At 35.3% G+C, this 13,642-nt stretch overlaps 1 protein-coding gene across 1 annotated transcript in view; it reads right to left on the reverse strand.

Annotated features, from left to right (window-relative positions):
• WDR72 (WD repeat domain 72) overlaps positions 1–13,642 on the reverse strand; it is a 115,649-nt gene that overhangs the window by 60,586 nt on the left and 41,421 nt on the right. The gene's annotated exons all lie outside the window — the stretch shown is intronic.

The raw sequence follows: 13,642 nt of genomic DNA on the forward strand, positions 1-13,642 counted from the left end.
GTATCTGTTTTCAAAATACAGCTGGGAAACAAAATCTCCAATGATGCAAAATTCTTGCAAACTTTGAGAATCTATATGCCTTATAGCAGCAGTTTGAAATGTGTCCAAGATAAGGACTATGCCTTTTGCCACCTCAAAGTGTGCAAAAATAGTTTAAAATTACAAACTTACAAGTCAAGTCACATATGCTTTGTCAGAACCAATAGAGAACTTAAACAACTAGACCTCCAGTTATAGAGTTATGCTGCTTAAATGAAAAGTGCTCAGAGAGAACACATTTACTACAATCATTGTGATCATCTGACTCAACTCTGTGCCACTGTATTTACAACCTGGATCTTTCTACAATTTCCCATACTACTACATCCATTTTAAAATCCATTCAAGGCAACAGATTTGCATTTCAGTTCCACATCCTGATGCAATAACTGTACTGGAATAAATACAAATGTCAGTGATTACTGTTGTTAATGAATATCCAAACAAAATGGTTTACAAATCCTTGCAGAATCTAGTAGAACTGCAGAGCCAAAACCAGCTACAATTACTCACCACTTTGGACTGATATATAAAAGTACAATAATAGTAACCTAAGCATGATGAACAACAGCACAGTGTCAGTAGTTGCAAATCAAGTTCATAATTCAAGTTTAAATATGTACCTAGTTTTATGTTTTTAGTTTCATTCTTTGAATGTTTCGAACAAGAGTATATACCTTTTAAGATTACAATTCATCTTGATTTGATCAATATTCCAGGCATAGGGTAGATTAAGCTCTGAGGAGAGAATCTGTTTGGACACCTTGAAAATCGACTCCTTTTACAAGTATCACAGATCTTACCCACAAAAATGCCCATCAAAAACATCTATGCTTGACATGAGAACCTGAGAAAGATTTTTGCCTAAGCGTACAGAAAGAATACAATATTTGAGAAGATTTGGACAGAACCATAGCCTCTACTAGGACATAAATTCTATAGATTAGTCTTCCTTTAAGTAGAACTTGTAGAAAGAAGGAAAGAGCAAGAATATAAGAATGAATAAAAATGTTTACATAAAACAATCTGATAAATGCAGGACACATGCAAGTGAGAACAAGATCCTAAGCATGTAGACTGTAAAGACAAGGAATTGTAAAGATAGGGAAATACCCTAACAGCTGCAAGATAGACTTTGGAATTTCACTATATATGGACCCTACCACTTACTTCCTTTTACCTCCATTTCCAATTTAGCATGACTTCCTCAGGAGACGCTCTGTTTCGGCCTTTTGCACCAGCCAAGTTCTGAGACTCTAAGGGGAGGAAACGCACAGCATGTTCCCTCAGATCCTGTATTCAGGCTCCACTTCGGTACTCAATTCCCTCTAAGTCTGTGAGTTCAGAAGAACATTGCACATTCCTGCTGCCCTTCTCTGCATATAATGCTCTATGCCTGTATACCTCCAGCAACACAGACTTAGTAGACTTAGGAAAACTGAAAGATCTTATTAATAAGAGCCCAATAAAATACCGACCTCTTTTGCTGCTTCCTTTTCTTACAATAAAAAAATGAAACCTACCTACCACCTAATGAAGAGACTGCAATAATAATGCTGCCAGTACTAAATTACAAATACCCTAAAAGGATTAATGCTTTTATATAGCCTAATTTCCTCATTTTTAACCTTCAAGATGAATTCTGATTTTTAAAAAGGTTTGAAACAAGCACTTTAAAGCAAAAAGTTGAAATATTTTATAGATGTTAACTGTTGGCATAATGAGTTTTTCAAAGTTTTTGCTTTACTACAGAAAATGTTAGACAGAATCATAGAAATCACAGAACTGTTCTCTAGTAAGCTTCTGGAGGTCATCTCACACCTGCTTGACACACATTCATACCACTGACACTTTTAGGACACTGTCAGTATGAAAAAACATGAAAAATGTACAATTTATTTAGAAGAAAAATCCTAGTACTTCTCCATGTAAATAAAGAGATGCAACAGAAACTAAACAAAGTAAAAGCAATTAAGAGTACTCTGATAAATGTCCATTGCAAAGACAAAAGCAACCTAAATGAGCTTGCAGAAGAGCAGCTACCTCTTCCCACTGCAATAATCACGTCTTACTACTAAGGGGCACTCTATGAACATACTATGAGAACCATCCAACAGGAATGTTAAGTTATGAGATGGTGATACAACATCTTCTATCAGAATCCTGTTGCACACTTTAAAGAGGTATCTTTTACTTTCAGGGGAAGAACAGAGACAAGGCAGATACTCCTCTTGGATACTTATGCCCTTATCCTAAAGCACTTAGGAACCATATGCTATGTCCTGCACAGGCCCATGCTCTCAGCACTTTGTTCATCCTAGCCTTTTCACCCTTTACAAGCAAGAACATGTCAGTAGAAAAACAGCATCAAGAAGCGAATTTTCAGCCCAGTAGTGCTTTTCCAATAAGGCAACAGTGCCAACTTCCACATCATGAAATTATTGACTTGGCTAGATCATTGCTAGTTTTAATTCTTCCTTGTGATAATTTTATTAGAAATATTTCACTAACATGAAGTAGAAACTGTTTCTGCTGAACACAATCTGATCTTTTGAAGATGACATCAGCAAATAGTGGTAAACAGGTTAACAGCTGGATTCAACTTGAATGCAGTCTTAACTAATTCATCTCCTTACCTAGCTCTTTTTACATTAGAAACTGATTTTATAGGATTAACTATCCTTAAAGTGTTAACATTGTGGTTACAAATAACATAACATTGAAAAAATTTTGCCCTTCTATAGCCTGTAAGTTATTTGGCCTATTTAATTTGGGATAATTACATAATTCGGCCTTACATTATTTGGAGAATGATGTTCCTATCAGATGAGGATGTGCTCTAAATACATAATCTTATTTAAAGATCTCCATAGGGAAACATAAGTAAGAGATTAGAACTACTTGTTCAGGTTTTCTTTCTATCCTTTTCCTTTTTTTAAAAAATAATATATTACAGTTAAGAAGTAGGATTATTTTAATCTTCAATTATGCCATTTCCTAACACACAGGAAACCGCCCATGGAATGCATACACTGGAATTCACAAGCTAGCTTTTGAATAGATATAAATAGAACCTATTGTTACAATTTTGCCTACCATTTTCATTTTCTCTGTTCAACACATTATTTAGTTGATTAACATTTGGTAAATCTTTAGGAAAATCACCATCCAGATAAAGGAAAATACTGTGACAATGTCAATCTGTTGATGCATCTAGTGATACTATTGTTCATGAAGTCACAATAAATGTTTATTGGCAATATGAAAGCTTATTGACATTTATCCTAAAAGCAGCTACCAAGTTATCTTAGTTTTCTGCCATAGGCATTTCATTCCAATGAAGGAAGGTGGGCATCTCACCATTTCAGAAGATAGTCACATTCTTTTCCTAATTTAAAATTTTAAGTCTTCTATGTTATCACTGATAAGACCAAAGACTTTCTGATCTCCCATTGATAGACCTTCCCCAATCACTAGTGTTCCACCTACTGTGATTAATTAGCAGTGCAATCAGGAGGGGTTTATTTATTTATATTACATCTTCTGGAAGCTATTATGAAAACAAATAGCAAACTGTATGACCATTCACAATCACACAACTTCCATCCATCCTGATCCTCCTTCATAGCTTCACTTGTTCACTGGTTTATTAATTTTAACCAGATTTTGGAGAGCTGATCTGTGTGTTCTTTGTCATTGTGTACAAGTATATGAATCTGAACTGTCAATACAGGTTAAAGCCCCAATACACTTCAGTTGTAAAAATAAGCAGAATGTGCTACCTCACTCTTGTGCATCACTAGTAGTAAGTCTAACAAGGAACCTCTCTGAAGGATGCCTATAGCATCCAAGAAAGCTTAACTTTGGTAATAAGAAAAATCATATTTTTGTAGTAAAACAAGTATTATCATGCTTAGAGCTAGAAACAGATTTTCATAATCATAATACACCTTATCTTTTTTTTTTGTTTTAAAGCAAGTAGGAATTACTTTTTAATTTTATTTTGCATATCTATACATTGTTTCAAAATCAACCCAATAGCAACATCAGCCATTTTAAAGTATTTGCTAGTACCTAACAGACACCAATGATCTCACAAGAATTTAATATTTAACTCTAACTTTTTAATTTAAGCTTTTCCAAAGCCCAAAGTAAAATAGCTTATTATTTTTAGAATCAACAAACAAAACCCCATTTGAAGCTGAATAGTTCAGTAACAAGACTAGACATCCCATGTTCAAAATACTGCCATTTGTGTGCTGGTTCCATTCCTATTAACAATTCAGCTCAGAATATTTATACTGCTTGGAAAGATATGCATTGCTCGATAATGCTTTCTTTGAGGCTTTCACCTGTAAGCTCATAAAAAAAGCAAGTAGTCTGGCTAGGGACATAAATTAGTATCAGACCCCGAGACTCACAAATCTCTTGAGTATGATCTCTGATTGAACCAGAGCAGAACTGGCATTCTGAATCCAAAGAACAGGATTCAGGGAGATTCTGAAACAGCAGGCTACACTCCATGCATGGCAATTTCTACCTCTGTAACAGCTCTCTGCTTTGCTGGGGAAGGTGTTTGAGCCAGGACAAGATAAAAGTCAGTGCAACAAACTCTGTTTATGTACCTTCAGTGAGTCCTTCAGGCAAGTAATCCACTCCTGCTTCATAATTTGCAAGTCTGATCTTCCCCTTTACAAATCTTTACCAAATCATCATCTTAGCATCCAAAGAAAATAATCTTTTCTATAGGAGAGGGAAGAAGGGGCAAAGCGCGGGAGGAGGGGGAAAGCATCCTCTTCTTTGTTATAGTCCCCAAATACATCAATTCATGCTACTATCTTTAACAGGCTTAAGACAGACATACCACATAAAAATTTCATGAGAAGTACAATTCAAATGTTATCTTACCTGGCTGCCTTGTCTCTAAAGACTCTTTCCCACTGGGATCTAACTTTTCCTGGGAACTCTATTGCACTTAAAATACACACTTCCATTAGTTGGCAGGGATTCCCATATTTTTTCAACTCCTCATACATATGCACTTTCTCCACACACCAACTTTCTTTACTAGATGCATTCTATTGTTGGTTTTGTGCTAAAAATGGATTTGACAAGAACAGTCTTGACATTCATTTTACATAAAGGAAATAAAGTGGCAGAATCACATGGGTGATCTTAGAAGAAAAATCAGTCTCAAAATGTACTTACAGGTCACTTCAATACTACTGAAAAGAAATGGCTCAGTTTGCACTGTGTGGACAGTATTCATTTGTATGTAAAACAAGTCCTAAAGATGTGTCTCTTTTCCAGACTTTTGGCCTTCTTTGTGTATTGTACACTCACTTTATCACAAAAAAACCAATAGCATAAAAAGCAAATATTGGCCTTAAAGTTCCCAGTGCCTGCAGCATGCTATATATAGCTTTAACACTAAATATTCTGCTGATTTTAATCAGCTATTTCCTTTAATTTTAGAAAATTCATGGGTTTCAATTGCCTCTCTTTACAGCCCCTGTTGAGAGCATGATTTACTCCATTAACATGAAATTCAAGTCAGAGAAAAGATGAGCCTTCTCCTTTCTCCACTCCTTAGCCCTCATGCATAAAGGGTCAAAAAATGTTAAGATAAAATTAAACAGCTTATTCTTGAGTTAAATTTTGATCAGATTTTGAAAGGGCGTGAGCTTAATCAAAGCTCCATCAAAGGAGACTAGAAGATGCATTTACTAAGATCATAAAAGGATTTTTTTAATGTTCTCTTCATATTCATCTGAAATTTTTGGCAGCTTTATAGTTGTTTTTTTTTTTTTTTTCACTGCCATTACAATATAGGCTCTTAATAGATCACCTTAATATATGCCCAATAAAACAGAGAATTCAAGTACACAATAGAAGTCAGCTTGACAAATAAGCAGTAGACCTTCAATCTTATGACTTAGTTTATTACTAGCTATACATATAACAAGAATCTGCTAACTGATCAACTAAATAGCACCATCCTATTGGGTCTGCACATATGTATGCATATGTGAAGACATCCTGTGAAAAAAGGACACATACTTCACCATTTCACACAAGTATTTTTAAGCAAAGAGAATGTAGTCATAAAAAACACTAACTTACAGTCTGTCTTTGGAAGTTTCTTTATATCATAATTTTTGAAATATTAGAACTAACTTTTTTAGAATACAAGATCACTATACCTAGTGAAATTAATATACATTTGCTTTCATCTTCTCATATCATTTCTGTAACCTTAATTATAAGACAAAACAAATCCTGCAGAACATGTAGGTTTCAATCATTTACTTGTCAGTACCTTTGTGACAATCAAAAATATCCATTAGTCTTTTTTTCTTTTTTTTTTTTTAATGAAAACCTGAAAACCTCAGTCATAGACATGAGTGAAGGGGGTGGGAAAGGTAGGATTTGCCACCTAAAATTTATTAAGGACTAGCAATTTTCTAAGTCTCAATCATGCCAGTCACTGCAATGTCAGTGGACATTCAGAGCTCCTAGCTTTTCTCTGAATCTGGTCCCATCATTTCTCCAGCTCTAAGCTCGTAAAAACAAACATGTCACACATGGCTCCTTGTAAAAGCACATCAACTACCCCATCCCATCTCTCACATTTACTTCAAGGAGCTGGAAGAATTACTTTAACTGGAACAGCTACATGGCTACCTTATCTAGGGGTCTTAAGGATGAACTTATATTTCTAAATACAGCTCATTTCCATTCTACAAGATGCTTTGTCCTTAACTGGCGGGAAGCGATAAATATTTTTTGATTTGGAACAAATATATGGAAGAGCTCTGTAAATGACTATCTGCACACAGCTTTTACTTTTTAGCCCCTCTAACAAATATATTACATATATTATACATAACACGAAAAACAATTATGTTAGGGGACATATTTGCAGGACATATCTTGCAAAAAATATTTTGTAAAATATGAAAATTTTAACTGTCTCATGAAATTGTCTCACAAAACAAATACATAAACAATGCACAGAATGGACAGCACAGTAGAAATTAAAGCATTAAATTTATTTCTAAATCCTCTGAGCCCTGGGTTCCTGGAGATAGTAGTCAATAGTAGTTAAAAAAAAAAAAAAACAGATTGCCTCCTTGAAATGTGCTTGGTGGACAGCAGCTTGATGATTGGCAGCACAAATAGAAGACAAACGAGAAAGCCTTCAATCTGCAGCTGATGCACAGGAAGAACATGGGGAGCTGAGTTTACAATAGAGAAAACATTACCAAGCTAATGGCACAGGCAATCATTTGACCACCATGCATCTCTGATAGCAGCAGGGCATCCATTTTCAGTTAAGTGTTAGAGTACCTTTTTGCTTTCTCTGACCACTGCAGGGGTAAAACAACCCCGTGCGTGAAACCCACTGACTGGTAATAAATTACTATATTGGATACTTTTTGTTTTCTTTCAGCAATGACTTTACTGTGTATTCCTGCTATCATTACCAATTAAAGTGGAGATCGCGTTAGCAAGCCATATCTAACTGTATATCAGTCCCTATGCTCCAATTGCTTCGGCAAGTATCACAGGGTCAAGAGGCTCCTTTGACCTGTATCAGCTAAGTCTCTCTGACCACTCACTATTTGAAGCAATCTCAGCTGAACAGATGGACACTTTTGTAGACTCTATAAAGCTTAGAATATAAAGATAAATGAAATTGTGTTTTGGGCTTCAAACTGGTTTATGAGTATAAAATATTGCTGGCAAGTTCCAGAAAAATCTCTGATTTCAAATAGCACATCTTAAATCTATCCTATGAATACAGCACCTCTTCACCTACTGGTAAATTGTAGTTTTTTGTAGAAACTTAACAAAAAACCTTGATACAATTTACACAGCCAGTTATCACAAACTTACTTCTGAATTTTAGAAAATCTAAGTTAATTATCTTAACTGGTAAAAAAAATGAGCAAGAAAATCCAGCCTTTCATCATGATGCTCACAGATAGTAGTGTAGCATACTTCACATGGTCAAACAAATCATTCAGTGGAGGAATACTAAACCAGTAAGATATCATAAAGTATTTGGAGAAGGCTCTGACCTTCATTTCCGGTTTCTCTGATCTTAAGGTTTAATTCTTTTTGAAGATGTCATGGGGCAGGGGGGAGGGAGCCTTTGCTCTTTAAATTACTGCAGAAAGATTTAAGTCATAAAATATTTCATAAAAAGCGATTGTCATATTCCCTGAGTGATGCTTTGAAAAATTGGTGACAATCAGACATACACATGTCATGGTCATACCATCATATTTATGCATTTATAACTGAAAAACAATCTCTCATTGTTCAAAACCACCATTGAATGGTCTTTCATATGAGCTAAATCACACCAGCAGACCTACTTGGTTAAGTTCAAAACTGTAAGTAACAAATGTTACATAGGCTTAAAGTTTGGGGTTGAAAATATCTGAACAAATTGGATAAATCCATGGGATGTCATTTTTTTTTTCCAAGCCTGACTCAGTATTCAACAGAATAAATTCTCAAGATGCAAAGTCCTATCTGCATCATTTTGCAGAAGACAATGGATGTTTCATAGTGATACCATCCCAAGACTTTCTCTAGTCCTTCATTCTAATACCACCTCAATTCAATCATTCATCGCATCCACAGTAGTTTCACTGACAATAAACTCACCATTATTTGCAAATGCATAGCTTATTTTCTTGTCTAGTTGAAATGATAAATAATTCATAATATGGGCAAAAAGGCATTTGTTTAATAAGCAAATAGTTACAAACAGTAGGGATACAACTGAAATAGCTCTTCAACATATATACCATCTCTTAAGGATTCTGCATAGGAAGAAAGAATGCAAGTTATCAGCCATGGTCTCAAAGACCAGAAACACCTTCTCATCCAGTAGAGCCCTCTATAGACAAACGCCACATATACTCTCCTGTATTTGCCCCAGCCTACCTCTTGGAGCCTCAGGATCCCCCGAATTTGCAGGGCAGTTTCTAACACTAAAAGTAGCTATAGCCTCCCAAAGTTGGCATAGGCAAGAACAAGAAAAGGTTGAAGGCTTACCCCCTCTAAAGCAATGCTGGCTTTCCACATAGAACGAGGCTCACAGAGTCAAGGCATTCCCATAGTGGAAGCCATTCATACTGCTTAACTTCAAGTACTTCACTGAGTTTTCTTACGTGGCAAAGGAGAGATATAAGATCTCCTTAAGTCTGTGCGTGTGGAGGGGGGGAGTGGAGGGAGGAGAAGATACAGTGTCTAAATCTCTCTCAATCACTGGAGAGGCATTCTTCTTCATTAACTAAAAAGGACTCAGATTAATTCCAGACAACTTTTTGTATCTCTTGAGGCAATTTCACAGGGCGCACATGCCACAGGTGCTCTCTCAAGTCAGTTGCAGCAGACTAGCATCTCCAGGTGTTGGTTAAGATTTTTGGACAGCCTTAATTTTTGGTAGCAAAGGCAGGAATAACCTGGGCCTCACCTACTGTTAGGCGGCAAGGGGGCTGCTTACTGTTCAGGAACTTTGAATGCTCCCCCTTGCTGCTGTCTGTGGTCTACACCCACATACTGCAAGTAATTGTCCCACAGCCCCCTTTACTGTAACTTTTCTTCAGTTCAATAAGCGTTTTCTCTCAAGTCACTATTTTGTGTTTTTCTTTTTTCAGAGAAAGTAAACAAATAACTTCATCTACCCTTTATAAACATCAGTACCTGCATACAAAAAAGTGTCAAATGCTTGCGTTGATAGTGGTGTCCCAGTTTGCTTTCACAGGCCAGTTCATGTCTGATCAAGCCCTCTCAATTTGTACAATGCAGTCCCAAACAAAAATTCTAATTTATGATGATTTTTCCATATGAATTGGTTTAAAGAAAGTGCACTGAACGTACTTTACATTTCTTTCATTACATTGATCATTACAACAAATCTGATTGTACTGAAGATGTCCAGAATCCACCTCCCACACAAAAATGCCTACAGTATTTTTTTTTAACCTTGTATCAATGTTTGCCTGTCAATTTAACTGCAACTTAAGTGGAGGTAATCTCTTCCCTTGCAACACTAATTTCTCCCTTTTTCTTATCCCAGTGGAGAACACTAGTCTCTTCACAGCACTTTGACCAGTAATCAGAGCATCACTTTTGATAACTCTGTGGCAAAATGAAAGTAATTAGGCCAAAGAGGTGCCTTCAAGCTCAAGCTGTGTGAGGAAAGTAAGTACAAGTAGTACAATGGACAGATCAACCAATAAATCCACCTTTTTGTATAGAACGAAAGACCAGTGGACAGGCGGATTGCAGGCCAGATGAATCTACTGGGCTCAAGAAACTGATAACTGCCTAGGGAAAATTGTTAGCACAGAACACTTACTGCAGACCGGTATGAAAACTAGATGTTTCTCATCCTTTGTTTTGATGTTCACACTAGTTCTCTCTCCATTAAACACACTGAATTTTTTATTGGATTAAATGTCAGTGTACATAAACAAGCGATTCTGGAATACCATAACACTACTGATATCAAAGAATATTCTTCAGATTAATTTTCAACATTAGACAACAAATCCACATTTTTTTCCACAAAAATATTTGAATATGTAACAGCATGAACTTTTGCTTTGCTCTAGAATTCAACTTACTGTCTGGGCACACTATCTGAAAGGTGAACCTGAATACAAAGTCTGTGACAAAGTCTCTTCTCTAATTTTATTAAAAAACAAGTATCAAAATAAACTGCGGCTCCATTCATCTCAAACAAGACCTATTTGTCTTCTACATTACAGACAGCCTCTGCACCATAAAAACTCTAGAGGGAAAAGTAGCGTACAGGTGTTTTTATACAAAAACACCTAAAGTCTTACTAACATATATTTAATATTTGAATACTATTTCTACTTCTTCATACACTAACTTATCTGGAACGATGAAGTAAATTCTCTAACCAAAAGAGAAACATCTCTAGGATATATAGTACCAACAGGTCAGTGACAGCCAAAACATATAGGTAAATTTTCAGTCACTTAGGAAAAGTTTCCAGCCTGGCTCAGCACTTACAAAGAAATGCTGGAATCTCTCACATGCGTTTTCCAAGTCATCAGCTACACAAACACTACCACAGCCATCCACATGGTACAAAACTGCCTCGTGGATATGGGAACTTTATACTCAGTTGCTTACAGGATGAATGAACATTCAATTATCTGTGAGAATAATGCTGCACTACTAAGAGATATTGCCAATATGACCATTAAAGGAGGTTAAAAGCACAGAAATATTGTTTTGTGCTATAGAGGTTTGGTGGATATAAAAGTTAAGTTACCAAAACATGGCTGGTTAACTCCAACTGAAACCATATATTTGTCCTGGGCTGCTCTAGTAGTACATTTCTCATACTGAATTACAAGGATTTTATGCTACATAAAAATATAAAAACTACTAGACCAAATCAAACCTATTAGAAGTGGCTTTCTCTTAAAAATCAACAACAATGTGGGATTCCTTCTCAGTGTAAATCACTCCCAAAATAAATTAATTCTTTAATATTAAAATACTGCTTGCCCAGAAAATTCTGAAATAGAAGAAAAATAAGTGTAAACTGTGTAAGAAAAACTCTAAAAGAAAGAAAATTATCTGTGTTTCAGCAGAAATTGGCTGTAGAAAGTTATCAGCAGAGTTCCCCAATATTCAGTCTTGTGCCAGTCCTTGGTATAAAAAGATATAGGTGTCAGAGGAACTTAATGGCACAAGATTTGAAGACACTCTCAATACAAGGAATAACCAAGTATCAGACAAGAAACATGTTTTAAAAAGTCACAGAAAGAGGAGGGAACAGCATGACCGCTCAGGTATGTGGGAAGATGAAGAAGTTAGTAAGAGTTGTTAGTTTCAGTAAACAGTTCCTCAATGTAAAATAGTTCGATAATAGTTCAATAATGACTTTAGATTTATTTCTAGTAGAAGGCTCCTGAAGCAGTTCCTTAGCTTTAGCACAGGATCCTATTAGCTGTGTAGACAAGGAAAACTGAATATTTTAAGCCACCTTCAAAATAATGTCACAGAAAAAAATTGCAGAAATATACATAAAAATTGTCTAAAGTGTTGTAACAAACAGATAGGCTTACTTAGATGCCTTGCAGCCTGTGTTACTGTTTACATCTGCACAAGTAAATTGTGCTAGAGGATCACATCACTTCCTTTCACTTGCTGCATTGGTGTAAACAACAGAAAGCACTGAAGTCAGAAATTCATGGCTTGAGGGACTGATTCAGAAAGCTACAGTAACTTTCAAAGTTGATACGTAGTCCATGCTATCAGTATCTCTCAGGATGAGGCCTTTTAACCAGCATCAAATTAATCTCAAAGGGCAACTACTTCATTGTAGTTACATTACCATGTTGGTTCCTTGATAATACACAACTTAAATTTCACAGAAAACATTCTATTGAGCTGCTTTTTAACTTTGAGTCATGGGAGATACATATGGAGGTCTTTCTCTCTTTGCTCATTTTCTTGTTACACTTTATTACCCTTGTGAATACAGCTTCTGAGCACCAATCCCAGTAAAAGCAAAGAAATACCCTGAAAACACTACAATAAAGATTATCAATGTGTGGAAGAAACATTCTACTTTTGTTTTGCTTTGGTCTTAAATTTCTGCTTCCTACAAATGATAAAATCTGGAATTCCTCATAGTAATTCTTTAAATATCACAAAATGAAAGAAATGAAAGGAATTTATGGCTAACCCAACATAGTATATGGTACTGTTCCTGATGTATTACTGATAAGCATTATTTGTTATTTGTACTTTTAGCTCATTTTTACTATGCTATTCATTTTTCATCACTGAGATTTAACTAGTAATATTTTTCTCCAGACTTCCATTCAAAATTTAATTTTTAACTTACATCCTTTACCTTACTGAAGCAAGTAACTTCTGTTGTCCTACAGTATGCATTTGTGTTTTGCTTATTTTGTGCAGCAACCTAACAAAGTTGATACTAATTTTATTTACATTTTATTGCTTAAAACAAGAAACAAGCAGATATGCACTTATTAAAAAAAAAAAAAAAAAAAAAAAAAAAACAGGCTTTCCATCAAACAAGTAGCTCAATTTCAGAAGCCTCCTGCCTATACAGGTTTTGTTTAGAGCAGAATATGTATGTTATTACATAAGTGAATAAGAAGTGGTTTAGAACAAATAACACTGGTTATGTCAATTTAAAATGTTTAAAGGTATTTAATAGGTGTTAGAGTAACAGATACTCAACTACTCTAGTCATAATTATTTGTAATGACTGCTTAAACCAAGATGACCTCTTACAGATCTTCTGTGATCTCCTATTTAGGTATTTTGACACTACTTTTTATATCATGTTAATGCTCTATTAAATATTCAATGATCAATATTCTGAAGTTGGAAAGTGAAATATTAAGCAATAAACAAATCTAAGATTCCTGTAATTGTTCATATGCATATATGTGTTTCCCTCTCATCTTTGTCTTGTCTTATCCACACTGATATGAAAAACAGTAATGACTGTTTAATCACAATATTTAAATCACAAAATACCAGCATGATAAACACATTCTCA

The sequence above is a fragment of the Rhea pennata genome, chromosome 10, assembly GCF_028389875.1.
Source record: "Rhea pennata isolate bPtePen1 chromosome 10, bPtePen1.pri, whole genome shotgun sequence".
Lineage (NCBI taxonomy): Eukaryota > Metazoa > Chordata > Aves > Rheiformes > Rheidae > Rhea > Rhea pennata.